The sequence below is a fragment of the Cervus elaphus genome, chromosome 14 (assembly GCF_910594005.1).
Source record: "Cervus elaphus chromosome 14, mCerEla1.1, whole genome shotgun sequence".
In the NCBI taxonomy this organism is placed as follows: Eukaryota; Metazoa; Chordata; class Mammalia; order Artiodactyla; family Cervidae; genus Cervus; species Cervus elaphus.
The window spans coordinates 74,875,345-74,902,888 of NC_057828.1; the positions used below are offsets into that span (position 1 = coordinate 74,875,345).

The 27,544-nt window shown below is 45.0% G+C and overlaps 2 long non-coding RNA genes across 3 annotated transcripts; one reads left to right on the forward strand and one right to left on the reverse strand.

The window, feature by feature from the left end:
• LOC122708191 lies at positions 1-26,886 on the forward strand. Its single transcript, XR_006345039.1, has 3 exons — positions 1-207; positions 2,575-2,629; positions 25,964-26,886. It is a non-coding gene; the product is annotated as an uncharacterized LOC122708191 (long non-coding RNA).
• Positions 8,574-14,704, reverse strand: LOC122708192. 2 transcript variants are annotated; one of them, XR_006345041.1, is made up of 3 exons: positions 14,412-14,704; positions 8,852-8,928; positions 8,574-8,758 (listed from the first exon to the last, which is right to left on the reverse strand). It is a non-coding gene; the product is annotated as an uncharacterized LOC122708192 (long non-coding RNA). The 2 variants fall into 2 exon arrangements; XR_006345040.1 differs by lacking the exon at positions 14,412-14,704 and adding an exon at positions 10,839-10,927.
• Positions 26,887-27,544: the final 658 nt, after the last annotated feature.

A 27,544-nucleotide genomic window follows, 5' to 3' on the forward strand; every position in this document is an offset into this window, starting at 1 on the left:
AACTGTGCTTACCCTTGAGGAACTCCCAACTTAGCGACGCACATACATGGACAGACAGAAAAAAAAAAAAAAACAGGCTGAGAAAAACACTACGAATGACCTCCAAAAGGAAACTGCCAACTTTTGTCCGTGAGATTCAGAGACGGTCCCAGAGAGAAGGTGCCATCTGAGATGACTCTGAAAAGATGAGGTGGAGACAGGGGCTCGGTAAGGACCTGGCTTGAACGGAAGTGACGAGGAAGGAGCCGTCCCCCTCTGGTTAAGAAGCTCGCCCTAGTTCCGGGTAGGACTAGAGGCAGGTGGCTGGCTGCTGGTCCCCAAATGTGGGGTGCTGGGAAGGGAAGGATGGGTACGGAGGGCAGAAAATGTGCACAAATCCTGCCCGTCAGATTCTTTCCCTCACAGTGGCGTTTTTGACCTCTAAATTTGTTCAGAAAAATGGAAACAAATGATAACCTAGCTGACAAGGCCAGAAGAGTCCCACCTGCCCTTTATTAGTTGGGCTTCCCTCAGAGCTAAGTTGGTAAAGAATCTGCCTATGATGCAGGAGACCCCGGTTCGATCCCTGGGTTGGGAAGATCCGCTGGAGAAGGGATAGACTACCCACTCCAGTATTCTTGGGCTTCCCTTGTGGCTCAGCTGGTAAAGAATCTGCCCGCAATGCGGGAGACCTGGGTTTGATCCCTGGGTTTGGAAGATCCCTGGAGAAGGGAAAGACTACCCACTCCATGGGAAGCGCCTCAGGGTGGCTTGGCGGGAAGCCTCCTGTCCCCCGCTTCTGGGTCTGGCCCTTTCCTCCAGAGTCTCCTTGAGAGTCAAAAGCCCCGGGCATCCGCTCTCCCCCACATGTCTAGTTCTGCGTCTCTAAGAGGCTTTCCCCAGACCGTTTCAAGGGCTGCCCTGCCTGCCTGCCCAAGAGTGTTGGGCAGAGTGAGAAGGGAATGGGACGGCAGAGTTGCTGAGCTCAGAGCATGGGGCCGTCGTCTGCACTCGGGAGCTGGCTGTTGTAACGCTGTTTGCTGACTTTCTCCAGTTGAGCCGCACAGTTTGGTTGGATCGATCCCGACTTCATCTCCCTTCAGCACGCTGAGCCAAGGCTGGTCTGCTGCATAGGACCTTGGTCCCCACAGGCCTCTCTGGGTCTGGGTTCCCTCTGCTCTGACCTCCAGCCGTCTATCTGAGTGCCCCTTGGGCTGCCTGTGGACTGGAGCCTTTGTTACCAGCTTTCCACTGGTTCTGGAGCTCCGGCTCTGCTCCACGCTGTGAGGCGCCGGGAGGAACCCTCCTTGAGAGGTTTCTCAGGGCCCAAAGTCCAGAGGAAAACATGCTAACTCACCTGCTTCTGCCTGGTTCTATACTTTGGCTCAGAAAGTAACTGCACAAATGTAGGGTGGAGAAGATATGACTTAGCAGCAACGTACACAGAAAACAAAACTTAGGATTTGAGTTTATGGTAAGCTGGTGCTTCCCTAGTGGCTCAGATGGTAAAGAATCTGCCTGCAACACAGGAGACGGGGTTCGAGCCCCTGGTTCCGGAAGATCCCCTGGAGAAGGGAATGCCAGCTCACTCCAGTATTCTTGCCTGAAAAATCCCTTGGACAGAGGAGCCTAGTGGACTGCAGTCCATGGGATTGCTAAGAGTTGGACACAACTGAGCGACTAACACTTTCACTTTGTGGGACCCAGCGTTGTGATGTGGCTGCCTAAAGGGCAAGCTCTATCTTTGGTGGTATTATTAGAAATATGAGATGGAAAATGAGGGAGGTGATATTTCTACTCTGCTCAGTAGTGCTTAGATTATACTTGGTTTGTTAGGTTTGGTTATGGTTTCACATATTAAGAGGAGTCAACACAAGACTGAAAGTGAGAAAAAAGTGATCAGAATGGTGAGTGGATTTGAAAATAGGTCACTTCACTCTGAGAAAGGATTAAGAGACAGGGGCTATTTAGTCTGGGGAAGTGATGGCTGGGGAGTGGAGGGAGGGAGGGATATGATTGCTGTTTTCAAATACCTGAAGATAACGCCATGTAAAAGGGGTTTATGTTTGTTCTCAGTGGTCTCACGGGGTAGAATGAGGAGTAACTTTTTCTATTACCAGTTCGTCATAGAAGTACCTTCTTAGAAACAGACCGCAGGGGGCACAGGCAGGCAGCAAAGGAAACCTGATGGTTCTGGAGTCAGTGTAGCCCCCCGAAAGAGGGTGAAGTCTCACCCCAAAGTGGAAGGACGAGGCATGCTTTCTGCATACACCACTAGGAGGTACAGAACACCTGTCTGAACAGGTGGAGCCAAAGGGCTAAACCCAAGTCCGTAAATCACGCTGAGGCCTCTTTCTGCCGTCGTGAATACCTTTCCCTCCCACGTCATTGTATCTCCGTAGTTGACTTGCCTGGTGCCAGTGTTGTGTCCCCAGAAGTGTGATTTGGGGCTGCTGCTCACTAGCCAGCCCTTTGAATGTTGGCTGTTTCCTGAGGCCACATCCCCACTCCGCACACACAATCCTGTGACCTGGTGCACGCCTCTATAACACGTCACCTTATGGGTATTGATTTCTTGCCTTTCTCTCTCTCTAGATCATGAACCTCTTAAAAGAAAGGAAATCCAGCGCGAAGAAGTTCCTGGCTCGCGGTAAGTGCTCAGTAAACATTTGTTGGCCGGGTGAGAGTAGGGGCGAGCTCTGAACGGGAGACTTGGGGTCCAGAGCTAACATCCCTCCCTGACCCGCCTGGCCCCATTTCACTCCAGTATGGTTCAGAACTGTATTGGATTTCACTCCAGTATGGTCCCAGTTTCAGGACCAGCTGTTTTCCTGCTCTAGGGGATCTGACAGCTTGCTGTCTACTCTTCTATTTCTGGGTGGAGGGCCTTCATTCCAGAGGTGGGTGTGTTCTCCAGAAATTGAAAAGGGGGTGAAGCCTGTCCTTTTGTGGGTCTCCTTTCCCAGACCCTCCCTCCCAAGGCCTAATCTAGTCCTTCAGGTGAGAGACTCGACTTCGAGGCCTGCCCCTGTGCCCCTCCTGGACAGAAGAGAGGGCCCAGGGGACCTTATAGCACGTGAGAGCCGAGTCATTCGTCTCCCTGGTGGCTCAGATGGTAAAGAATCTGCCTGCAATGCAGACCTGGGTTCGATCCCTGGGGTGGGAAGATCCCCTGGAGGAGGGCATGGCAACCCACTCCAGTATTCTTGCCTGGAGAATCCCATGGACAGAGGAGCCTGGCGGGCTACAGTCCAGGGGGTCACAGAGAGGGGACATGATTAAGTGACTAAGCACAGCACAGCCACCACTCTGGACGTTTCCTGCAGTTATCTGCTCCCCTAAACATCTCTCCAACCTGCCTGGAGGTTTTGTGGGTTGGGGGAAATTCATTTCCCTGGAGAATGCTTGTTAGAGATTTATTTTTCTCTGTCAACATCTGAATACTACTTTAAGAAAGCAGAGGGGTGGGGGAGCATTCTTAATAGAATAGGCTTTGATAAGCTAAAGCGGTTCAGGTTATTCAACACCAAGCGTGGGTGTTCAACACCAATGCTCAGTCATGTCTGACTCTGTGCGACCCCATGAACTGTAGCCCTCCAGGCTCTTCCGTCCATGGAATTCTCCAGACAACAGTACTGGAGTGGGTTGTCATTTCCTTCTCCAGGGGATCTTCCCCACCCAGGGATTGAACCTGAGTCCCTTGCATCTCCTGTGCCACCTGAGAAGCCCCTTTGACACCAAGAGGGGAATCCAAAAACACTGAGCTAGAGAGAGCTTGCATCTTCCTCTGTCCTTGACTTCTGACCCTCACCATTTGGAGAATTAGAGGGCTTGGAGAACTGAGGAGAGACAGGTGTCATTTGTTAACTGAGATCTTCACTCAACCTTTACTGGGCACCTACTATGTGCCAGATACTCCATCAGATGCTGGAGTTGACGGATGACTAAGATTTAGCCCTGGGACACAAAGGCTTTCCGGTGCAGTGAGGGAGCCAGCATGGGGATCTGGTCTACAGGAGGGAGGGGCCAGGACGGTAGCCCCTGCATTCGCCAGTAGTGACCAAGAGAGAGGAGCCTCTGTCTCCGCCTAGTAGATCAGGAGGACGTCACGGAGAGGTGCCACCCTGATGAGTTCAGAAATGCTAGAGGACACATGCCAACTGGAGAAAAGAGAGAATTTGGTGTGGGGACTCCTCGGGGCGGCAGAGCTGAGCAGGGGTGGGCAGGATGCCTTTCTCCTAAAGTAAAAGATAAAAAAAGTGCAAGCTGTACCCTGGGTCACTGCCCAGACAGCAGGTTTACTACCTGGGGGGTCTGGAGTGAAGGGTGGGAGGGGATTGAAAGAGCCCACCCTGTGGAGGAGGAAAAAAAAATTCTAAGCTAGACTTCATCAGCACCTCGGCGAGATGGATTGACGCAGGTAATCAAATTTGGCAATCTCCGCTGGCTGCCTCAGTGCGTGTTTTTGTACGTTTCATGAGATGCCAGTTAGAATCTGCTAAATAAAGAGGGAAGATTGGCAGGAGAGGGGCACATTTTAATGGGGAGAAACTGACTGGTGAGCTGGTAAATGGAGACAGGCAGACCTGAGGCTTCTAGAACGCTTAGCTCAGCACTGGGAAGGGTTGGTGCGTGCATAAGTATGTGCGTGCATAGGTGTGTGTGTGTGCACACAGGTACCTGCAGCTAATTAATAACATCATGGCATTTTAGCCTGGTTTACGTACTAGTCACAGAAAGGCGATTAGGTGGGCAAAATGAAGGAGGTAGGAAAAAAGGGGGTGGATTGGACAGTTGTGAAACTTTTCTGTGAAAGGTTCCAACCCTCGCTGAGTGAGTTGTTCCAGGGCGCAGTGAGCCAAGTTTGGGTCTCTCCTCTCATACCTGCAACTCTTAGATGAAACAATTAAGAGACCAACCCTTCAGGTTGGGGAGTTGTTTGGGGGCTCAGAGCACAGGCCTCAGCTCTCACCCGACGCTGGCGGGTGCCAGCTCATCCATCACGCCGAGTGCTGGAGAAGCCCACGCCGGTGCTGAGCTCAGCAGTTCTGAGCAGTAGAGCAATAAACCAGTTCGGGAGCCCTGTCGCTGCAGCGGAGGGGGATAATCCTACAATTTAATAAGCAGGAACATGCGGCAGGACTGGAGCAAATTGTGTGGAGGTGATGAGATTGCAGTGCCTTGCCGGTGGAGAGAAGCCTGTGAGCAGTTCGGGGTTTATGACACTGGGGGAGGGCTGGATGAGGGGGAGATGAGGAAGAAGAGGGCCTGAGCTCCACCAGGAACCCTAGGATTCACCTTTCAAAGGCTAGGAGGACGGATGACCTCAGTCTGTTCAGCCTCATTTGAAGCACAGGACGAGGGGGGGCTGGAGAAGGACCCATTCTTACTGAAGTGGGCTGGGCCAGGTCTCAGGCGGAGACTCGTCTGAGGTGGGCTGAGGGGTCAGGCTCCATTCACTGCTAATTGTGCAATTTACCCAAGTGACAGGTCACTCTGGTGTCCTGACCTGTTAACAGGACGTAAGAGTGACGCCTGGATAAGGCCTGGGAACAGCTCCCTGAAACCAAGCAGGACTTCAGAATCACTAAGAGTGTTTATCACACCTGAGGTCCCCGAGCGTTTAAAGGCAGAGAGTGGTATGGACTCAGGAGGTTGCTAGGTGGGCCCTGTTACTGGTTCTGTGTTAGACGCGGAGGGCCCGGCGGGAATTGCCCAGTTTTTAACTCAGCTTAGAGATGTGCCGCAGCCGTAAGAGCCAGTTGTTACCATTTCAGGAAGTAGCTTCCCATCTGGCTGTTACGTGTGTTGGTCGCTTGAAATCAGCCGCAGCGGGAGCGCTGACACCTCGCTACAAATCAGGGTCCTCCTGGGAGCTGGTGGTCAAGCCGTTCCCAGCCCGTCCCTGACCTCACCTTTCCCCCTTCACTGGTTCTCCGCGTTACCTCCCCAAGGCCGGCTTCCCTGCCCGCGTTTCTCCTCAGTCACGCTCAGCACGCTGGGGCAGGGATGGGAGGGCCCTGACGCGGGCCCAGTTGTGGTCCTGAGGCTCACGCTCTGGTTCCCCTGGGCTGCTTCCTGTTGCCAGGAGGGGCCATCCAAATGTCTGTTTGTTTAACTCTGTGCTTTTGATCACGCTCTTCCCTCCGTGAATAACTCTCTTACGGTAATTACGCCAGGGCTACCTATCGGCCACACGGCACAGACATTGCGCAGATGTGGAAACGGAGGTTCGGTAGGCCTATGACGTAACCTAACTGGGAAGTGTGAGGACTGAGATTTGAGAAGAGATTTTTCCTGACCTGGGGCCAGGGCTTTTGCCGTTACTCTTCCCAGCGCATTTATTTTCGTTGTCATCTTCCTCTTCCCCACAGAACCCAGCTCGATGTCCTGTACAGTGTCAGGGTTTAACGTCTGCGTGATGAATTGACTAAAACGTCCCTTCCTCTCAGTCACGTCTTTTGTGATAAAAATGAGGTGGGGATTAGGGAGGAATTATAGCTGGTATTACTTCTACAGACTCAGCCTTGTCCTCAGCCAAGTCCTGAGGATCTCCACTCCAGCCCCCACCCCCTGGGTACTCAGCTAGACGTTCCCTTCAGAGTGAAGCCTGGAGTGTGTGTGAAGACCGTAGAAAGGGCTTCAACAGGGACACACATCTGTGGACTTGCAGCAGAAGAATATTATTAACAACGTATGCTGCTGTTATATTGCCAGGGTCAGACCTTCTCAGCCTCAGTAGAGGTCTTCTGCCTCTTGATCATGTTGTAGCCAGGATAGCAGATTAACATTTCCCTTAATTGTGAGGACGAGGGGGTCCATGTGAGAGTGAACAAGTAAATGGACTTTTTTGCAGTGAATAAGGGGCACTTCCAAAGGTTTTCTTGTAGGTGTATTTATTTATTTATCATTTATTTCTTTGTGTATTTAAGGGCCCCCTTCATCTCCACCTCAAGAAAAAAAACATAATAAAGGTAGGGAATGGGAATGGTTTAACAAGGAGAGTTTTTTCTATTTCTCCATAAGCCTAGTGCCTCTTTCTGTTTGGGCTTGGAGATATGAGTCTTATTCTTATTTCTCAGCCAGTTTAAAAAGGAAATAAGAGACACTTCCCTACTCCTGTCTTTTCTGAACTGTCAGAGCGAATGCCACACAGGGGCCAAGAGGCACCCGCTGGGTTTCCTCTGATGGAGCGTCCAGAGCTAAGTGTGTCTTCTTTCCCATGAAGGTTCTGCCAGGTCGACGGTAGGTGAAATTATAGGTTTACCTCCGGCCAGTGTTTTGAAGACCTGCGGTGTTCCTATTCTTTTCCAGCTAAGCTCTGATGTGTGCAGACTCCCTGTAATTATGGTATAATTGGATTTAACTATAGGGGTAGAACTAGTTTTCAACCAAGTCCTCCTCAAATAATTTGTTGCTTATTAGAAAAAAAGGGTACTCGTACTGGCTTTAGAGGCATATACGGCTCCCCTCGACTCCCCAAGGGAGAAAACAATTGCTGGTATGAGCCCAAGCGATTTAGTGGGGTTGGTTGAATCACAGCGCCCTTGAATCCTAGCTCTGAACATTCCAGAAGATTCACTTTCTCTGAAAAGGAAATCAGAGACGAGGCCTTTATAAGGTCCCAAAGTGAAATGACTCAGTCTTTCTCACTCCTGTGGTGAGGAGTTTATTCTCAATGTCCAGAGTTTATAAACCGGGGTCTGTGGGTTGAACCTGGGAATGGGTTAGGGCTACAGATGTAAATTAAGTGGTTCCACATAAAATTCCACATGTCAGCTTCTCCTGAAAAAAAAAAAATCTGTCAATTTTGGGCTGGAAGCCCTTGTTTACTATACTTTGATTGAGGGCAGGAGGAGAAGGGGACAACAGGGGAGGAGATGGTTGGATGGCATCACTGATTCGATAGACATGGGTTTGGGTGGACTCCGGGAGTTGGTGTTGGACAAGGAGGCCTGGTGTGCTGCAGTTCATGGGGTCGCGAAGAGTCAGACACGACTGAGTGACTGAACTGAACTGAATCTCAGGTCCTCTCAAGAAGGCAATGAGATTACCACTCACCCTCCAGTCCTCATCACTCATTTAACCTTCTTGACTGCTGGCATTTGAATGATTTGTATCCTTGGGTCTCTTTCTGTCCCTCTCTCAATTTGCGTCCACCCTGCCCCTCCATCTCTCAGTAACATGAAATCATCTTTTATTGAAGGCAGTGTGATGTAATGCCAAAAATAAGGTCTTTCGGGTTGGAGGAACTTATTAAAACCCCACCTTCCTTGTTCGTTAACTGTGCTATTTTGGATGAACAACTTTACATTTCTGATGACTGTTTCCACATCTGGGACTTACCTGATACTATGTCACAGGTGTGAGCTCTAGCATAATCCTTGGCACATGGCGAATGGTCAGTAAATATTAGTTTCCCATGCTCTCATTCTGCCCTAAATGGAAACAGAGAAGGCTATTGCTACCAGCCAATGTCACAGACTTCCTTACACTGAAAGGCATCTGGGAAGTTTGTCTTATTTACTTCTCAGCCTCTGACTTAACTCTCCTGCGCAGGTGAAAGGCAGAGAGAGGCAAACCCATTTGCTCCAGGTTACTCAGCGAATAACAAGTAAACTCAGGTGTCCTGGGCTCTTAGCCGAGGCCTCATTTCACTGGAGACAGCCTGCCAGACCCACACAGATTCTCTCCAGCAGAATCGAGGATGGAGTGAGCGTGGGATTTCTGTTGCTTGGGGCTTGAGAAAACGGTTGCAGACAATGAGTGGTTTGAGTGTCTGAAAAGAAGCATCAGGGAGTGGATCTGAATTAATCACACGATTAAAGCTCTGCCATTTCATTTCACTCTTTAATAATGCAGGTTGCCTTACCTTCCTTTTTGAGGTGACTATGCAATAAAGATGTGTCATCTAGGTCAGCACCTTAACTCAGCGTCTCTGGCTGTGTCCTAAAGTGAAGTAAAAATGATATCAAATATCTGACCCAGGCTCTTCTCCCTCCCACCACCAAGATCCCTGGGACCATGTGGCCATCAGACACGTGTCTTCACTTGCAAATGGCCCCAGAGATATGGTTAAGCAGAGGCCAGGTTCGGTCTTGGGTAATGATGCCACCTTCTCATAAAATGATTCAAACTCCCTGAGGTCTGGGAGTTAGAAGACCAGGATTCCAGCCCCACACTTGCTCTCAAGAATCTGTGTGACCCTGGACAAATCACTTCACATCTGTGGATCTCAGTTTTCTCGTATGTCAAGTGATGGAGGTAGAAAGACAAACTCTTAAGGTTCCCTTCAGTTGCAACAGTCTTAGATGACTATTAATGTATAACTTAACTTCTCAAAAGGTTGAAGATAGACTTTGGAAAGAATCCAAATCAGGTTTCTGAGGGATAGGAGGAAGGTTATGACCCTAGAATGTACCAGAGAGAGACAGAGGTCAAGGGATCAGATTCCATGATTTTTTTATTTACAATCCTTGGGAATCCCAATGAGCCTGAAGAATGCCAGGCTGCTGAGTTGTTTTGGTGGAACACAGTGTTGGGGTCCGAAGATGGTGCCCTGGAGATGGGCAATGAGGTGGTGAGGTAGCAAGTAGAAGGCGTTGCAATTTCATCCGTAGGTTTAGAGACCGAGCAGTGCATCTTTGGGTTTCACTCACTTACCTACCTCAGAAATGTAGATGTGGGAAGACTGTGTGTGGGTCAGGGATGAGATTTTAACAAGACTCACTCTTTAGTTGGGGTCAGACCAAAGATAGGAGCAAGGAGGAAAGAAGTGATGGATTTCTCTTTCATAACTGATTGAGTGGTTTCCAGCATAGCATTTAGTCTCTCCGAATCTCTGGGGTTGATGTCCTTCTTAGGGCTAATCTAATTCTGTTCCTTGAGCATATCCAAGTCTTTGAGGAGGGCGGCTTTAACCAGAGCCAGAGACAGTGCATGAATATTGACTTTTCTTTTGACATGTGACCTTGAACTTGGCTCAGGACCACTAGAACTGGAGTTTGGCATTTCTTCTGTTGTCTGCATCCTATAGAGCTCTTGGACTTGCCCAACAAATTGAGAAATTAGGAAAACCCTGTGGAAATGGAGAGGCAGACTTGAATTAGTCTAGACTAGACTGGATCGGACGTGGTTTTGCTGGGACTCTGATTCCAAGGCAGCCATGCCCTCCCTTGCTCTCTTAAAGAGGTATTCATGTTGCGGCCCTATAGATGCTGCGTATAGCACCCACGGTTCTTCTGACTCCATGAATCAGCATCCCTGACTTATTCCTCTCCTCCTGTCTTATTCTACCCTTCCTCTATGCTGCTGAATGGCCTTCGTCATGTTTTTATTTCTTTTCTTCTCCAGCTGCTCCAACCCATGGTGATCTCTTCGGCTCCAACCTGCTGGGGCCGTTACATTCTGAACCCTTCCATCTGGGTTTTAATTCCAGATGCTCTGTATTGTTGCCCAGTCGTTTCATGTTGTTCTGTTACCTCTTCACAACCCCTCCAGATTGCAGGATTCTAGGAGCCAGGGACCATGTCTTCTTGAATCATCCCCTGACCCAAGCTTGTTGGCCTCAGAGTGTCACAGATTTTTGTAGGAGACTATCCCCCCTGCCTCCACGCACTTCCCCCAGCTCCCGCTTTGCTCCTGCCCATGACAAACTTTCCTTTTCAGCTGCGGCCTGCTGCTGCCCTAGCATGCCTGCTGCAAATCAGCTTGAAGTAAGCTGTCTGTAAGTGCCCTGATGAGTCAACTGGGCCCCTCCTTGGAGACAAGGAATTCTGAGGTCTTGCAGGCACTTGCCTGCCCATCTGTGGAACGATTCCACAGCCAACCCCCATCTTGCCTCTGGGAACGCTCCTTACTTTTACCCTGCTCCCGTAAGCTGCTTCCCTCCTCCGCTGGCTGCCCTGACTTGTCAGGTGTAGATGTCAGAGCAACTCCAAAGAGCCAGCCCTTGGTGGGGAGAGATGGGACTCTTTGCTTTGAGAGCCAGAACACCGTGGGATTCTGCTGGGTTTACTTTGGTAAACCCAGGAGAAAGAGGAGAAACCACTGAGTCACGGCTTCTTTTAAAAAGTGTTCCTCCAAAGAGAGCCAGAGCAGGGTGGGGAAGAAGAGACCAGGGCTCTGGTTTGGCTTGGGCCAGCGATTTGCTGTGTCATCTTGTGTGAGTCACTTATCCTTTCTCATTCTCAAACTCCTCTTCTGTAAAGTGAGGTAGTCAGATTAAAGCAGTAGATTTTGAATTTATAATACAAAGCAGCACTTTAATCCCATGAAATCTTGTGAAGAATTTCACTTTCTATAACAGAGAAGCAGAGTCATTCTGATTGATCCTGGGATACAGAGGGGTTCTTGGTTTCCTTCTGGTCTTTCAAATCATCCTCCGAAAATACATCATCAGAACTCCCCAGGAACCCAATCTGAAGAGCACTGAGAAGGATGCTCTCAATGGTCCTTCTGGGTCTGACCATCTGGCCCCTCACAGTGTAGTTCTTGGGCCGGCAATGGCACCTGGGGGCTTGTTAGGAAGGCAGTTTCAGGTCTTCTTCAAGAGCTACTGAATCAGAACTCACATCCTCAGATTCCCAAGATCCCCAGATTTGAGAAGCACTGGTCTGTACACACAGCTAGGGGTCACAAGCACCAAGGGAGTATCGTGTCTTTCATCGTCTTACATGGGCCTGGTCAATGGGTTGAAAGTGTGGGTCGCGTCTCTGTCTTGAGTTTCCTATGTTTCAGTGAATTAGTTGTCCCCTGGATGGGGAACCAGCTATGGGAAACAGTGAGGCTTGTCCTTGGCTTAGCTGAGGAGGACCTAGATGGGATACCAGTTGGTCCTGCCGGACGCGTGTTTGGAAATGTTGGAAACACAGCATTTCAAAGAGGGATTTGTGTTTCTAGTGTGGAAGTGCTCACTGCTGATGGCTTAGGAGAATGTCTCTACTAGACCATGTGCTTTTCTTTTCATTTTGTTTCTTTCCTTGCCCGGTCATGCAGGTCTCCTGACCTTTTCAGCACCTGGGGATATGACAGCTGCGCTTGGACCTAGAAAATCCATATGTTAGTCCTAGCTCTGGCTTTTTCTAGTGTTCCTTTAGTTTCTCTACCTCTCTGGGCTTATCTGTAGCACAGCATGGTAGCCCAGCAGAGTTGTGAACTGAAATTGGAGAAGTTCTTCTGGTCAATCATAAAGTGCTGAAAGCTCAGGAATATTTTTGTTTCAATTCTGAGCTCTAAAAACACCCAGAGTTTAGCTTCAACTGACTCAGAAGCCACAAACATCCATATGAATCTTGCAGCTGGTATCTTGTGTCAGACTCAGCTTTTCCTTGAAATCCAGGTTTCCTCAAAGTTAGCCCTGTTGGTGGTTCTTAACTACCCTTCATCAGAGTTGAGAAATCAATACTCGATTTTCTTTTAAATAGTAATGTGGGATATTAAAAGGAGGAAAATAAATCTGAAACTATTCTAAAATGAAAAAATAAAAAGGTTATTAAAAATCCAAAAATTAAAGAAAAATGAAAGAGAGGAAAAACAAGTTTTACTCTTAAAACCTCTTTTACTCTTGAAACCTCTGTTGTCCTTAGAAAAGGCTGAGAGCCTCTTGCTGGTGTGTTTTCTTGATTTGGTGAGAAAGTTGGGATGAGATGTGTCTTGAGTCAACCTTGAAAATGAACTTGCTATTTTTTTTTCTTTTATCAATTAATTTTTTAAAGGCCACTTCTGTAAAAAACAAAAACAAACAAATACAAACTCTTTCTGGTAATTTAAAAACGCGTTTGTGCGGTCGGGGGGATATTACAAGAAATCTGTATATTTCTGGTGCTTTCTATGTTGACAGAAGTATTTAAATGTCATTTAATAAGACCTTTAGGATTTTCTTCTGATTTCTCATTTCCTCACTCTTTTGAAAACCTAAAATCTTCCTCAGCCAAGAATAAACAGATTTTAGCCCTGAAGGTGTGGGCTTGGTTTGACATCTAAGCATCTGGAATGGAGGGAGGTTCCTAACTTGGCAGGCAGCCTGCGCCCCGCCCTGGCTCCGCTCGGGCACGGAGGCACCCCACCTCTCCCTTCTCTGTGCTCAGCTTGGCCCCTGCCATGTCATCCCACCCCACCCCAACTACTAACGGCCTTCTTTCCAAGGGCACCCACAGAGGTTCTCTGCTTTTAAAATGCCCCCTTGGGGACCTCGGAGCTAGAATTGGGGAGAAACTCTGCTTACTGTGGGGCTGTCGCAAGGATGGAGATGAATACAGGACAGGTTGGGAAGATCTCAAAGCTCTTGAGATAAAACCAAGTCAACTTCTCCTGAAAAATATTTTTAAAAACCATTGAATGGGCTGGTAAATCCCCATCCTGTGAGTCCATTCTTGGGAAGCTGGGTTTGGTGGTGCTATTCAGCTACAAGCTATTGCTTGTCCAGTCTTCTTTACCAGGATCTTATGTCATTTGAAAGGTCATGCCATCATTGGCTGGGCCTGGCAGAGTGGAAAGGGAGGTTTTGTCCAGCTGTATCTGCCCAAGGATCAAGGATCAGTTTGTCTGTTACGGAAAGATGCTTGAGTCTCTTGGCCAACCAAGGATGCCTTCAGTGACTTCTGGGATTTCCCACTAGTTCAGCATCTTTCTTTGAAATCTAGGCTAGTGATCAACTCCCAAAGGCCCATGAGATTTCCATTTGAATCTTCTCTTTAGGGGCTGGGAAGATACACATATCTTCTCCATCCCTTCCTTTTCCCCCATTTCACAAATTGCTTTAAGGCATGCCTCCCTTATTTTGTGTCTTTAGCCCTGATCTTTGTCTTAAACATAAGACCTGTTTGTCCAACTTTCTCTTGAGCATCTGCAATTTAAAGTCAATATGTCAAAATTGAATTCATCGTATTTCCCCAAAAACTTGTTCCCTCAAACACTCCTGTATTCTTTTTCTCTGTAAACAACATCACCTTTCATCCAATTGCTCATGTAAGAAATTTAGGAGTCACCCCTGATTCTTCTCTCTCCCTTACTCTTCAGGTCATCAAAACCTGTCAATTTCATCATCTTAATAGGCCTTAAATCCAACCATCTTTGTCCATTCTCATTGTTACCACACTGGTGCATACCACAGGTATGAATCACCTGGATTAGAATCAAAAGGAGAAGGTTTCCCCCCACCTCCTGCCCCCACCCAGTTCCAAGCAGAGAGACTGACAGGATAGATGTGGAAGAAATGTTGGCTAAATCATGAATCAGAGAAAGGAAGGAAAGACACATGAATATTACCAACTACTCTCTCCTGAAAAATACAGGCTAGACACAAGAGGGAGATGAGGGACACTTCAAAGATCAAGACCTCGGATGAGATGTTTCATAACATCCCTCTGCTGCAAGACTCATTGCCAGTAACTTCATTATCTAAGCTGGATCCCAACTGCCACAGTACGAACCTGTTTTCACTGGCTCTGTCCTTAAGGAAGAATAACTCATCCCATTTCTTCTGTATGAGGCAGAAGCAGCTATGGGGATTATACAACCTTTGTCCAAAGCCTGGTTCCAATCCAGGCTGGAGACCTGAATCCATTTGCTGGGAGGAGAGCTGCCTCAGGGCTGGCTTTCTATGCCAGATAATTAGCAGAAAAACAAAACTGAATTTGAGGTTTGGGCTCCACTTCTGGTGTCTTTACAGTAGCCATGTATGGCTCCACTGTTCACACACTCTGTCCCTCCACTCTTCTGGGCAGCTCACCCAATCCTTTGCAGTCTTTTCCTTTTCCCCACATCTGGGAAGAAAGGAGATAGTAATACAGTAAGAGAAGCCGAGAGTCTCAAAGCCCCACCCTTGTGAAGTGAATGCTCTTTTCTCTTTGTTTCCACACCAGAACGTGATCTAACATGTTTTGCTGATGCTGGATCCTAGAACTGTGGGGAAGGGAAAGGAAGCCTTGACAGAATGCATTGTTTGAAAAGGACTCCTTCCTGATATTGTTACCCACTACCAAGGGAAAAAGAAAAAGAGGCGTCTTCAGTTTCACAACCATCTCTCTCTGTCTGGACTAGCTTAGACGCCTTGGAAGGTGCCAGACGTTTTTGTAGGAATGTGGCCTTCTGCTTGGAGAGGAAAGCCCTGCACTTGTTGGCCGCAGAGACCCTTCACTGCACAGGCGTAGTTGTGTCAGTTCCGCTGAAGGGCAGCCAGCTGGCCAAGGCTCCGGCCCTCCTTGGGTAGTGAGGGAGGCTGCGCCAGTGGTGGTGATCACGGGGGTGCAGGATGGGGCTGACGTGTGTTGGGGGTGAGGGTGGGTCCAGGAAGGAATTGGAAAGGGGAAGGATGAAAAGTAAGCCTTCTTGGAAGGCACAGTGTTGATAGGCGAAATTATTTGCTCTGAGACAAGTTCTGAGCAGGAAGGTAATTCTCTGGGATTGGGAGAAATTCTTTCGATCTGCAGGAGAATTTTCAGGTACAGCAGAGAGTAAGAAGCTTTTTAAGCTTTTACTCCCTTAAAACAAAGGAAAATCACATGTAGATTTAGCAGCTTTCTTAGCTCTATTGTGATACTCTGGTAAGAATTTGTCATCATTTCTGTTCATCTAGGCTGTTCCTCCAATTGACTTAAAATGATTCATTGTGTACTAGTTTTTCTGAATGTCCAGATTTGTAATTAGTTACTCCTGGTAATTAAAAGAAAATTGGATAAATATTACATGTCTGCTGAAATTGAACAGACTGCTTCTATTTCATCTTGAAAACAACTTCCAATGGTGTAATGTGTTATTGACTAAAACTTAACATAAAGTTACTAATGATTTGAAACTCCGGTGTCTCTGTCTGCAAAGAATTATAGACCCAGAAATTCACAGCTGAAAGAGACTTTAAAGATATTTTTCAGTGAGTCTCAACCAGGGCACTTGGAAATGTATTTGGTTGCTTTGGAATGTCACAATGACTGTGGCACGTAATTAAATTCAGTGTTCTGAAATAAAGGATGCTAAGCATTCCATGTGCTTACCTGCTATATGGTGTGATGTTGTTTCACAGAACTGAGAATTTCCTTGTTCAAAGTGGCAGGAATGCTTCTGCTTAGAACACTGAGTCCAGCTCATCATTTAAGTTATAACGTTACTAAGGTTTGGTATCCTCCAAGTCAATAAAATGACAATGAATGGAGCTGGTTTACAGATCTTGCTTGGATTTGATCTAGTTCCTTTTATTCCCTTCTGCCAACTTTAACAGTGGTTGTACCACTAATGTGAAGAGATCTTCTCCATTAATTATATAATCAGAGAACCAATCAAAGCCTGGTATAAGTTTTGGTATTTGGATATCTAATTTTTCCCCTCCTATCCACTGGGGCCCACAAATCTTATTTTCCTAGCTAACTAATGGGCTTAAAAGTGCAAAAACAATGAAAATTACAGTTTCCAAGAATGGATGAGCCATTGAGAAAGGGATTGAGCTTGAGAAAACTGTAATGTTAGTAGATGAATGAGAGGCAATGGAAGCCCAATGGGAGTTTAAGTACAATCTTCATCAAGAATAGGAAAGTCAAAGAAGAGATGTTAAAGTAAGAGTTAAGAGTGGGTGGGGAAATATTAACATGCGGTCATTTTGAATCAGATCACAGGTTCCAAGGCCAAGTGGTTTCACCCTCATGTACTAAAGACATTTACAGATGAAATCTCAAAACTCATTTTTAGCAATCATAAAGAATGGGAAAGTTCCCAGAATACTAGAAATAGAAAATACTAGAAATAGGAAAATATTCTTCTAATTTTGAAAAAGAGAGGAAAAGTAGTTTTATAACCTAACTCCAAGGAAACTTGACATTACATCTAATAAAACTCTTCAACAGTACATTAAACTCATGCTTTATGCATACTTAGAAGAAAATGAGGTGATTTCTGGCAGCCAATATGGATACTCCTACCATAAAATGGGGCTTCCCTGTGGCTCAGATGGTAAAGAATCTGCCTGCAATGTGGGAGACCTATGTTCTATCCCTGGGTTGGGAAGATCGCCTGGAGGAGGGGATTTTTCTCCAGTATTTTTGCCTGGAGAAACCCCATGGACAGAGGAGCCTGTCCACAAAGAGCCGGACACAACTGAGCGACTAAGCACAGTCCCATAAACTGACCCAGTTTGGGCCAACTACTTTGACAAACCTGTGAAGGTCCATAAACATAGGACATCTTGATTTCTACAACATTTGACAGTCTTCCATGATATCCTGGTGGATAAGACTACCGCAGGTTTATTAAGAAGTATTGTAGTTAACTGAATTTCTATTTGGTTCAATTTGTGTATTAATATTTAAAGAATGTTAACAAATAATAATATGGAAGGAAAATCAGTGATTTACCTTTGCCTTAACCATGTCATGTTCAATACATATATCAATACTTTGAAGGAACACAGTAACAAGTATAATTTCCAATTTCTTTGTATGATATAGAGTCATATGGGGTAACATTAAAGTGACCCCAGTAGCCTGGGAGTCTGAACCAAATTTGAGAGATGAGATTTACCAAATACAAATGTTGATCTGTTGTATTGAAACAAAAAATCAACTGCATAGCCGCAGAATTAAGGGATTGTTTTTATAGACTTTAACATCAAAAGGAAGAGGGCTTTCTAGGTGAAGGACTTTTTATTGGACAAGAAACAGGAGATAAAACATCAGTGGGATGTGGTTTCCATAAAAATTATTGTTATCTGAGATGCTCCAGACAAGCACATTAAGTTGATGAGAGCCTTGGAGAATGCATCTTATGAAGGGATGATTAAAATAACAAAAGCCCTTACAATAATTGGGCTTCCCTCGTGACTCAGATGGTAAAGATTGTCTGCAGTGCAGGAGACCTGAGTTCAATCCCTGGGTCAGGAAGATCCCCCTGGAGAAGGGAATGGCTACCCACTCCAGTTTTCTTGCCTAGAGAATTTCATGGACAGAGGAAGCTGGACGGCTGTAGTCCATGAGACCACACAGAATCAGACATGACTGAATAACGACTAACACTTTTTTTTTTTTAATAATTAGGTTAAAGACGAGGTGACCAAAATGTCAAGACTGTCTTCCAATATTTAAGGTTTCCTTGTGGGAAAAGGGGAGAGGGTTCACCTTATAAGAACTTAACTAGAATGTAAACTGATGGACAGAAGTTATAAGAAAAATATTTAACTTGAGTATAAGGAAGCCCTTACTGGTAGTTGAGAAGAAATGGGCTTCCAACCCATGTTCTTAGCAGCATTATTTACAAATTCAAAAAGTGGAAGCAACTGAATTGTCCATCGATGGTTGAATAGATAAACAAATGGAGTACATACACACGATGAAATATTATTCAGTCTTTAAAAAGAAGGAAATCCTGATGCACACTAAAACATGGATAAACCTTGAAGACATCATGCAAAGTGAAATAAACCAGACACAAACAGGCAAACAGTGTATGATTTTGCTTTTACGAGGTATATAGAATAGTCAAATTCACAGAAACAGCAAGTAGAACGGTGGTTGCCAGGAGATGAGTGAAGGGAGGATTGGGAGTTGTTTAGTGGGTATAATATTAGTAGAATTTCAATTTGGGAAGGTGAAAAACTTCTAGAGATGGGTGTTGGTGATGGATGCAGAACAATGTGAATGTACTTAGTGCCAGAGGACTGTACACTTGAAAATAATCAAGATGGTGAATTTTTATGTTTTGTATATCTTACCATGGTTTTAAAAAAACAAGTTAAGAGCTCCACTGCCTACAGAAGCAACCCTAAAAGAACAAAGGATGAAAGGGCTGCGATGAGAAGTACAGAACTTCCCATAACTCTAGGTAGCCAAGCAGGGGGCTAGACAATTTCGTGTCGTGTGTTCTAGAGGGAATTTCATGATTCTAAGGGATCAATGCCAATGATTTCAGAACTTCTGTAACTCTTCATGACACAGATTGAATCAGATTGCATACCTTCTTAATACTGAATAACATGCATGAGTATTCATATATAATATATCATACAAACATAAGACCATGTTTTACAACAAATATCCTTTTCAATATATACTGTTGAGTGAATATTTAAAAATGAATATCCATTTAGCCCACATCCAGTTTCAACACTGGAACATTGTCAGTATCTTATGTGCCAGGTACCCTTTCCCAATCACATCCCTTCTGTCCTCCCTAAGATGATTTCTCTCCAGATTTTTGTGATGACTTATTCCTTACTTTCTTAAAAAAAAAAAAAAAAAAAAAAAAAAAGCTTTATTACCTATTGATAAGTGAAATGAAAGTGAAAAGTCAAAGTGTTAGTCGCTCAGTCGTGTCCAACTCTGTGACCCCATGGACCATAGCCCGCCAGGCTCCTTTGTCCGTGGGATTCTCCAGGCGAGAATACTGGAGTGGGTTACCATTTCCTTCTCCAGGGGATCTTCTCGACCCAGGGATTGAACCTGGCTCTCCTGCATTGCAGTCTGATTCTTTACTGTCTGAGCCACCAAGGAAGCCCTATTATTACCTATTACGCTTTCCTAAATAACATAGCTTAATTTTGCCTATTTTTGAATGGTATGCATGTCATGTTTTAATTTATTACTTTCTTCTTTAGCTTATTATGCTAATAAGATTCACATGTTGATACATGCATGCAGCTATAATTAAGTCATTTTCAATAGGTCAGACTGTTCCCTTGTGTGTATATGCCACCATTTATTCATTGTTTCTGCTGTTAATGGGCATTTGGGCTGTTTCTAGCTTTTAGTTTTTATAGACATTGCTGCTAGGAACGTTCATGTGTGACTTCCCATACTTGTGTACTAGAAGTTATCTAAGGAAAATACTTGGGAATAAAAATTCTGGGTTGTACGCTACTCACATCCCCGAATGTTCAAATGTTCAAGATAATGCCAAACTGCCTTCCTAATGATTGTATTAATCTATGTGACCACCAGCAGTGTACCAGCTCTCATTTTTTCATGTACATGTCTGATTCAGACTTCAGTCTTTTCTTTCATTTTTTTTTAATTGAAGTATAGTTGATTTACAGTGTTTCAAGTATATAGCAAAGTTATATATATATGTATATACACATATATATATATATATATATAATAGTGATATATATTCTTTTCCAAATTCTTTTCCATTATAGATTATTACAAGACAATGAATTAATGAATATCATCCCCTGGACTATGCAGTAGGTCCTTGCTGTTTGTCTATTTTGTATATAGTAGTTTATATCTGCTAATCCAAAATTCCAAATATATCCCTCTCCCTTTCTCTTTTGGTAACCTTAAGTTTGTTTTCCATGTCTGTGAGTCTATTTCTGCTTTGTAAATAAGCTCATTTGCATCATTTTGTGTTAGTTCCATGTATAAGTGATATCATATGATGTTTGTCTTTCTCTGACTTCACTCACTTAATGTGATAATCTCTCTGTCCATCCATGTTGCTGCAAATGGCATTGTTTCATCCTGTTTAGGGCTGAGAAATATTCCATGGTACCTCATCTTCTTTATCCATTCATCTGGAGATGAACATTTAGGGTGTTTCCATGTCTTGACTATTGTGAATAGTGCTGCTAGAAACATGGGAATGCATGCATCTTTTTTAATTATAGTTTTGTCTGGATATATGCCCAGGATTTCGACTGCTGGATCACAGGGCAACTCTTTTTAGTTTTTAAAGGAACCTCTATGCTGTTTTCCATAGTGACTGCACCAATTCACATTCCTGCCAACAGTGTAGGAAGGTATCCTTTTTTCCACACCCTCTCCAGCGTTTGCTGTTTGTAGACTTTTTGATGATGGCCATTCTGACTGGTGTGAAGTGGTTTTGATTGGCATTTCTCTAATAATTAGTGATGTCGAGCATCTTTTCAAATACCACAGTCTTTACCTAAGAATAACAGAGGTGATAAGATTGACACCTTAGCTCTAATATCCCATCACGTGGGAAAATGTACTTGAGTTGCACCAAGAAGAATTTTGATTCCGAATCGGTGAGTTCTTCTTTTGAGTTCAATGGCTTAAGAAAGATGGGCTTCAGAAAGATAAAGAACATTACAGCATACTAACACATATATATGGAATTTAGAAAGATGGTAACGATAACCCTATATGCAAAACAGAAAAAGAGACACAGAAGTACAGAACAGACTTTTGAACTCTGTGGGAGAAGGTGAGGGTGGGATGTTTCGAAAGAACAGCACGTATATTATCTATGGTGAAACAGATCACCAGCCCAGGTGGGATGCATGAGACAAGTGCTCGGGCCTGGTGCACTGGGAAGACCCAGAGGAATCGGGTGGAGAGGGAGGTGGGAGGGGGGATCGGGATGGGGAATACGTGTAAATCTATTGCTGATTCATGTCAATGTATGACAAAACCCACTGAAATGTTGTAAAGTAATTAGCCTCCGACTAATAAAAAATAAAAATTAAAAAAAAAAAAGAAAGATGGGCTTCCAATTACATCCACAGCGCACAAAGGGCAGGAAAGGCCAAAATCAGCTGGCTATTGCTGCTTGGTCCCTCAGCCCTGGGGTTATAGTGCCTGCTCATCCAGTACTGGTGACCTTATGTTCAAAATGCAGTCTTCAAAGAAAGAAATTTCAAAGCAAGACATAATTTACTAAATTGCAGCAATGTCACTGTTTGATGAGACTTACTAAATTGTTTTGAAATGAACTGGCCTTGAGAGAGTATTGTGGGCTTCAAAGCTCTGTGTAGGCTTGGGCTCCGGTCTGAGCTTCAATTCTATCCTGCCCAGCCACTTTGCAGCTATGAAACTCCTAGCAAGTTATCTCATCTCCCTAACCTCAGTTGCCTTATCTGTACAATGGCTGGAGTAATAGGACCTCCTGCGTGTGTGTGCGTGTGGGGAGGGGGTTGAGAAGATGAGATAATTCATATAAAAGTGCTAAGCTCAATCCCTGACACTCAGTGCTCAACAGTGTTGCACATATTATTAGAATCTGTATTCCTGATGAAATACTTTTATAATGGTTTCTTGGATAATTTAAACATGAACTTGCCTGGGGAGATGGGGCAGGACTTAACCTCGTCAGGGTCCTCCCCTCCCAGCCTCCAACCTTGGTAATTTTCAGCAGCAAACATTTAAAATAAGCTCTGGTTTTACTCTTCATCAAACCCAAAGTGACAGCAGAAACAGACATTTCTTTCAGAAAAGAAATTAATCTCCTAAACAGGGCGATTTTCCCCCTTTTCTTTAAATACTTCTAAACTCATGAGGGAGAAGCACAGCACACATTATCCATCAGAATGAAGCATCATCCAGCACTGCTGAGTTTCATTGACTTTAAGATTGCCCTCTGAGCTATAGGCTTTTTTTTTTTTTTCTTTCCCAGAGCACAGTTAGCAGGGATATTTTTCTTTAAATGGCCCCATTTCATTTGCATTTTTAAGCTTTCACTGCAGAGAGTAGAAGCCTTGTAAATGGTTCCAAGAAGGCGTCTGTGATTTCACCCAACTCTGAGCTGCCTGCCTGAAGCTTCTGAAATTGAGTGTCAGTTTCCCCTGGAGTAGAAAGGTATTACTTCATATTTGTGCGCACGGCTCGCCGCTCTGCTCTTGGTTTGATGGTCTCATTTAGCCGCAGGCATTCTCCGGCAATGATCCATTCTCCCCAATAAAATTAAATATCACCTTTCTCTCCCCACCCAGCCCACCCCCCTTTTTTTAATAAGACATTTTCTTGTTTAGACTGAGGCAAGACAAGGTGAGAAACTGAGTTCTTCTCTGATTCCTTTTATTGCTCTTTTTGGATAAGGAGAGAAGAGCAAAAAGGTAAAGAGGAGGAAAATCTACTATCGGAAATCTGAATGGAAAGCTGTACCGAGATCACAGATAAATCTGAGTTTGTTTAAGATTCTATAGCAAGGCCTGGGGAGAGGAAGGTAAGGTATAGAGAGAGTTTAGGGATGCATTACAATGTTGTAGGGCAAGGCATTCTTCCATCCAACTACTAACCAGGCCTGACCCTGCATAACTTCTGAGATCAGATGAGATGGGACGCGTTCAGGGTGGTATGACCATTCTCTCCACGCTGATTCTTCAGAAGTGAAGTGTTCGCCTCCCAGTTATGTCCGATTCTTTGTGACCTTATGGACTGTAGCCTGCCAGGCTCCTCTGTCCATGGAATTCTCCAGCCAAGAATACCAGAGTGGGTAGCCATTACCTTCTCCAGGGGATCTTCCCTACCCAGGTATTGAGCCTGGGTCTCCTGCATTGCAGACAGATTCTTTACTGTCTGAGCCACCAGGGGATACTCCAACAACCCTGAAGTTAGGGGCCAAAGTCTGCAGTGAAGCTCATGGGTTGTTGTGGTCATGGGGTTCTGACACCACCCGAGCCATTTCAGGAGGGTGCTGGGTGGAATCCAGAAAGGGATGGGCATGCAGCTCTTTGTAAGATGAGCAACCATCAGGGTAAGAGGTTTTACAGGTTATAAAGGGAAGGGAGCCTTTGTGAATCCGTCTTTATTGGCAGAAGTTGTAAGCCACACTATCTCGATTGATAGGATCCTTGAACAAAACAAATTGAAACTCATACATTTTCTCAAACCTGGTTTAATAGTCAGTCTTCATACCGATAAGCTGTGTACCTGAAATTTACAAGTGGAAGTCTTTAGAACCCAGAACACAATCTACTTGAATATGGTCCTTTAATCATGGAGTGGCGAAGTTTCTTCTGCTTGGCTGAAGAAATGTGTTGCTAAGAGTTTCACTGGGAAGGGGACAGGAGTTCACGTGGGGAGGGAAGAAGACGTAGAAGAGAGTCCATTACTTTGTCCTGGTTTTTGAGCCATGCTCTGGAGAAATTCTGCGTTAGAGCTGGCACGTTTAGACATCTTCCCTGTATGCTTCTCCGTCCCCTGTTTGTCGGGCCTTGTGCTGCCCCCATGGAGCAATAAGCAGTGTTGTCAGGGACCGTGTGAGGAGGATTACTTCCTTTGGACAGTGGGTATAAGCCAACTGAGGCCCTGCCTACTCAGATTCTGTGATCCCTAGACAAACGGGAGGAACATGGGGATTAGAAATTCACTTTGATTCATCTCTTGGTGATTGGGTACCAGGGTTAGTCTTTACTCTTGCGTATTCCTGATTGGTGCCGGTGGGATCTCTGCCAGGGTGACTTGAGTGCCCAGGTCGGGGGCTTCACCTTGTCCACCAGGGTGGTACATCCTGCTTCCATCAAGCAGGACGCAAAAACTTCACTTTCAGAACCCTCCGAGTCCTAGGCATCTTTATATTTGTCTGGCCTGGGGAGTTGTATTCTTTGTGATAAAATTTTAATCATAAGTAAAGCACTTTCCTGTATTCTATGTGTTATCCTGAATAATTGAACCTGAGGGAACTGTGGGAACCCAGTTGGTCAGAACGCAGGCAGCCTGGGGACCCTGAACTTAACGGCTGTTGTCTGAATTGAGGGCAGTCTTGTTGGAGACTGTGCCCTTAGCTCATGAAGTCTGAGCTGACTCCGGGTAGTGGGTATCAGAATTGCACTGCAATATCACACCTCCCCAGGAGAAAGTGTATAGACTTGTTAGGGGAAGCGCACTGGCTGAAACTGCCCACCCTGGCCAGGAACCATAGTCACCATTTGCATGAGTTGTTTTACGACAGGAGGTCCTGGTGAGGAACACGGAACTAATAAGTCACCACCCACCAGAAGAGTTCAGGAAAGGTCAAAAGGAGACACCACACGTCTGACCGCCTCCCAGAATCCTCCTCACTGACATCCATCTTGGCTGAATAAGGCCTGCACCACCAGGAAGGACTCTGAGTCAGAAGACAACCCAGAAACTAATCCCATCACCATAAAACCAGATACTGTGAGCCACGTGGTGGAGGAGTTCTCCTGGGTTCCCTCACCCTCTTGCTCTCCTCCCGGGTGCCCTTTCCAATAAAATCTCTTGCTTTGGCAGCACATGTGTCTCTTCAGACAATTCATTTCTGAGTGTTAGACAAGAGTCCAGTTTCAGGGGCTGAAAAATGTCCCCTTTCCTGCAATAGACTCAGTGAGGGGCTGAGTGCCCTATGTCTAAAAGAGATGTGGTTATAGAACATAGAGGCACAGAAAGGATTGTACAGTCAGAGGCAATTGGAGGCAGAACTGGCTTTATTTAGAAACAGTGTCTCTAGATTTTTGGTAGGATAGCAATAAAGAGATTTTTTTAAAAGACAGAAAGATTGTTCCCTTTAAGTCTGGTCATACTTTGCCTTTGTGCTTCTGAGTTCTTGGATCTGTCTGTCCCTCAAAAATTTGCGAATACTATAAAAATATGACTTTTTCTTTTGTCCCCTGGAAAAGGCAGAGAGTAGCCCTTGGGGATAATAATGATGCATTTATGCTGCGCTCTCTTGTAGTTAAAATTGTGTCAGCCATCTTGACCCCTGACTGGATTTATGGTGGCTCAGATCTCTGTTGGAGAAATGAGTTTTGGGCAGTAGACAGGAGGAAAAAGGTCTCAGGCTTGGAGCATATTATTTTACCGAAAAAATGGGGAGAAAATTCACTTGAGCCTTTTTTCCTCTTTTTGGCTGTAGAATCTGACTGACCATTCATATTCTATCACCTGGTGTGTACTTTGATCTACAGGGCTCCCTTGCCTGGGGGACTCTATTCTTTTCTTTTTGGAATATAATTGCTTTACAATGTTATGTTAGTTTCTACTATACGACAAAGCGAACCAGCTATATGTATACATACATCCCTTCCCTCTTGAATCTCCCTCCCACTTCCCTCATCGCACCCCTTTAAGTCATCACAGAGAACTGAGCTAACCTTCTTGTGCTATACACAGCAGCTTCCCACTGGCTATCTATTTGACATGTGGTCATATATATGGAGGCTTCTATTCTTATAATAACATGAGCTCCCATGATGTGTTGATCTCCTATGATATGACTAGTCACAGGGTCAGCTCCTTAGAAACCCTCACTCTGTCCTTCCCTCCTACCTTTGCAAGTCACAAGTGTCTCCATTTTATAGGTGAAGAAACCACAGCTTACTGTGGAGACTGAATCACTCTGTCAACAGCAACTGCTTGAAATACCACAGAGACTGGAGACCAGGTCTACACAACACAGCTGCAGAGTGACTCTGAAAGATGGAGCACATACTGAACCTGAAGCTGGAGAAAAAAAAAAGATGACTAAAACTGATTAAAGATTTAAGGAAACTGCAGTCAAAGCAGAGAGACTGGCTGTTATGTTCTGATCAAGGTGCTGACTTGGGGCAAGGTTTGGTAGAATGAAGATTTTAGTTGTTAAGGCTAAAAAGATCACCATGGAGGGTCCCCAGCAGCATCTTAGTTTAGAGGAAGCTTGCCTCTCTTTTTTGAGCCTTCTAGAGATCATTGCATAAACTTGAATTTGAATTTTCTTGTCTTTCCTTTGTAACCAAGTAAAATTCCATCCAGACTATCCCATGGAGATGGAAGACGATGATGTTTTTAGAAATTCCAGATTAAGAGACAAGAAAGTAACGTTTATTGACATTTACTACACTCAGAGAACTTCATATGCTTAAAAAACATTTTAATTCTTTTGGAGATCAAGATATAGAATCTCCGTGTTCAGCTTCCCTAAAGTCTTATGGCTTTTAAGAGCGAATCCATGAGTCAACCTGACCCTAAGGAAATATCAATCACCCGTCTCAAGGTTCCCCTTTTTTACTGCCTGGATAGTGATCAGATTATGTCAATGGCACTTTGAACTTTTGCAAGTATCTTTTGCTGTTCTTTTCTCAGTAATCAAAAGGTCCCAACTTCACAAGGCAGGGACCCAGGTCTCCATCTGATCAAGGAAACCTAAGTGATGTTGTGGTGTTTAGTGACTAACCGTCTAGTTTAGGCTATGGTTTTGCCAGTAGTCATGTATGGATGTAAGAGTTGGACTCTAAAGAAAACTGAGTGCCAAAGAATTGATGCTTTTGAACTGTGGTATTGGAGAAGACTCTTGAGATTCCCTTGGACTGCAAGGAGATCCAACCAGTCCATCCTAAAGGAAATCGGTCCTGAATATTCATTGGAAGGACTGATGCTTAAGCTGAAACTCCAATCCTTTGGCCATCTGATGTGAAGAGCTGACTCATTTGAAAAGACCCTGATGCTGGGAAAGATTGAGGGCAGTAGGAGAAGGGGACAACAGAGGATGAGATGGTTGGATGGCATCACCGACTCAATGGACATGGGTTTGGGTGGACTCTGGGAGCTGGTGATGGGCAGGGAGTCCTGGCGTGCTGTGGTTCATGGGGTTGCAAAGAGTTGGACAAGACTGAGTGACTGAACTGAACTGAACAGAACTGAGAGGCCACAAAACTCCTGAGAGATAGAAGGAGAACACAGGTCATTCTATCCCAACAACTTTTAAGTGAACCTCCTCTTTCAACTAAAGATTAAAAAAAGAAGAATTTGAAAACTTCTTTTAGAAGATTGGCTTATAGAAGCCAATCGCTAGACACTTTTTATTCACTTACTACAACAACTGTTCAAGTCAAGCATAGTTATCCTTATTTTACAGATGAGAACTGCGGCTCGGAGAGGTTATCTAATGTTGCCAGAGTCACATA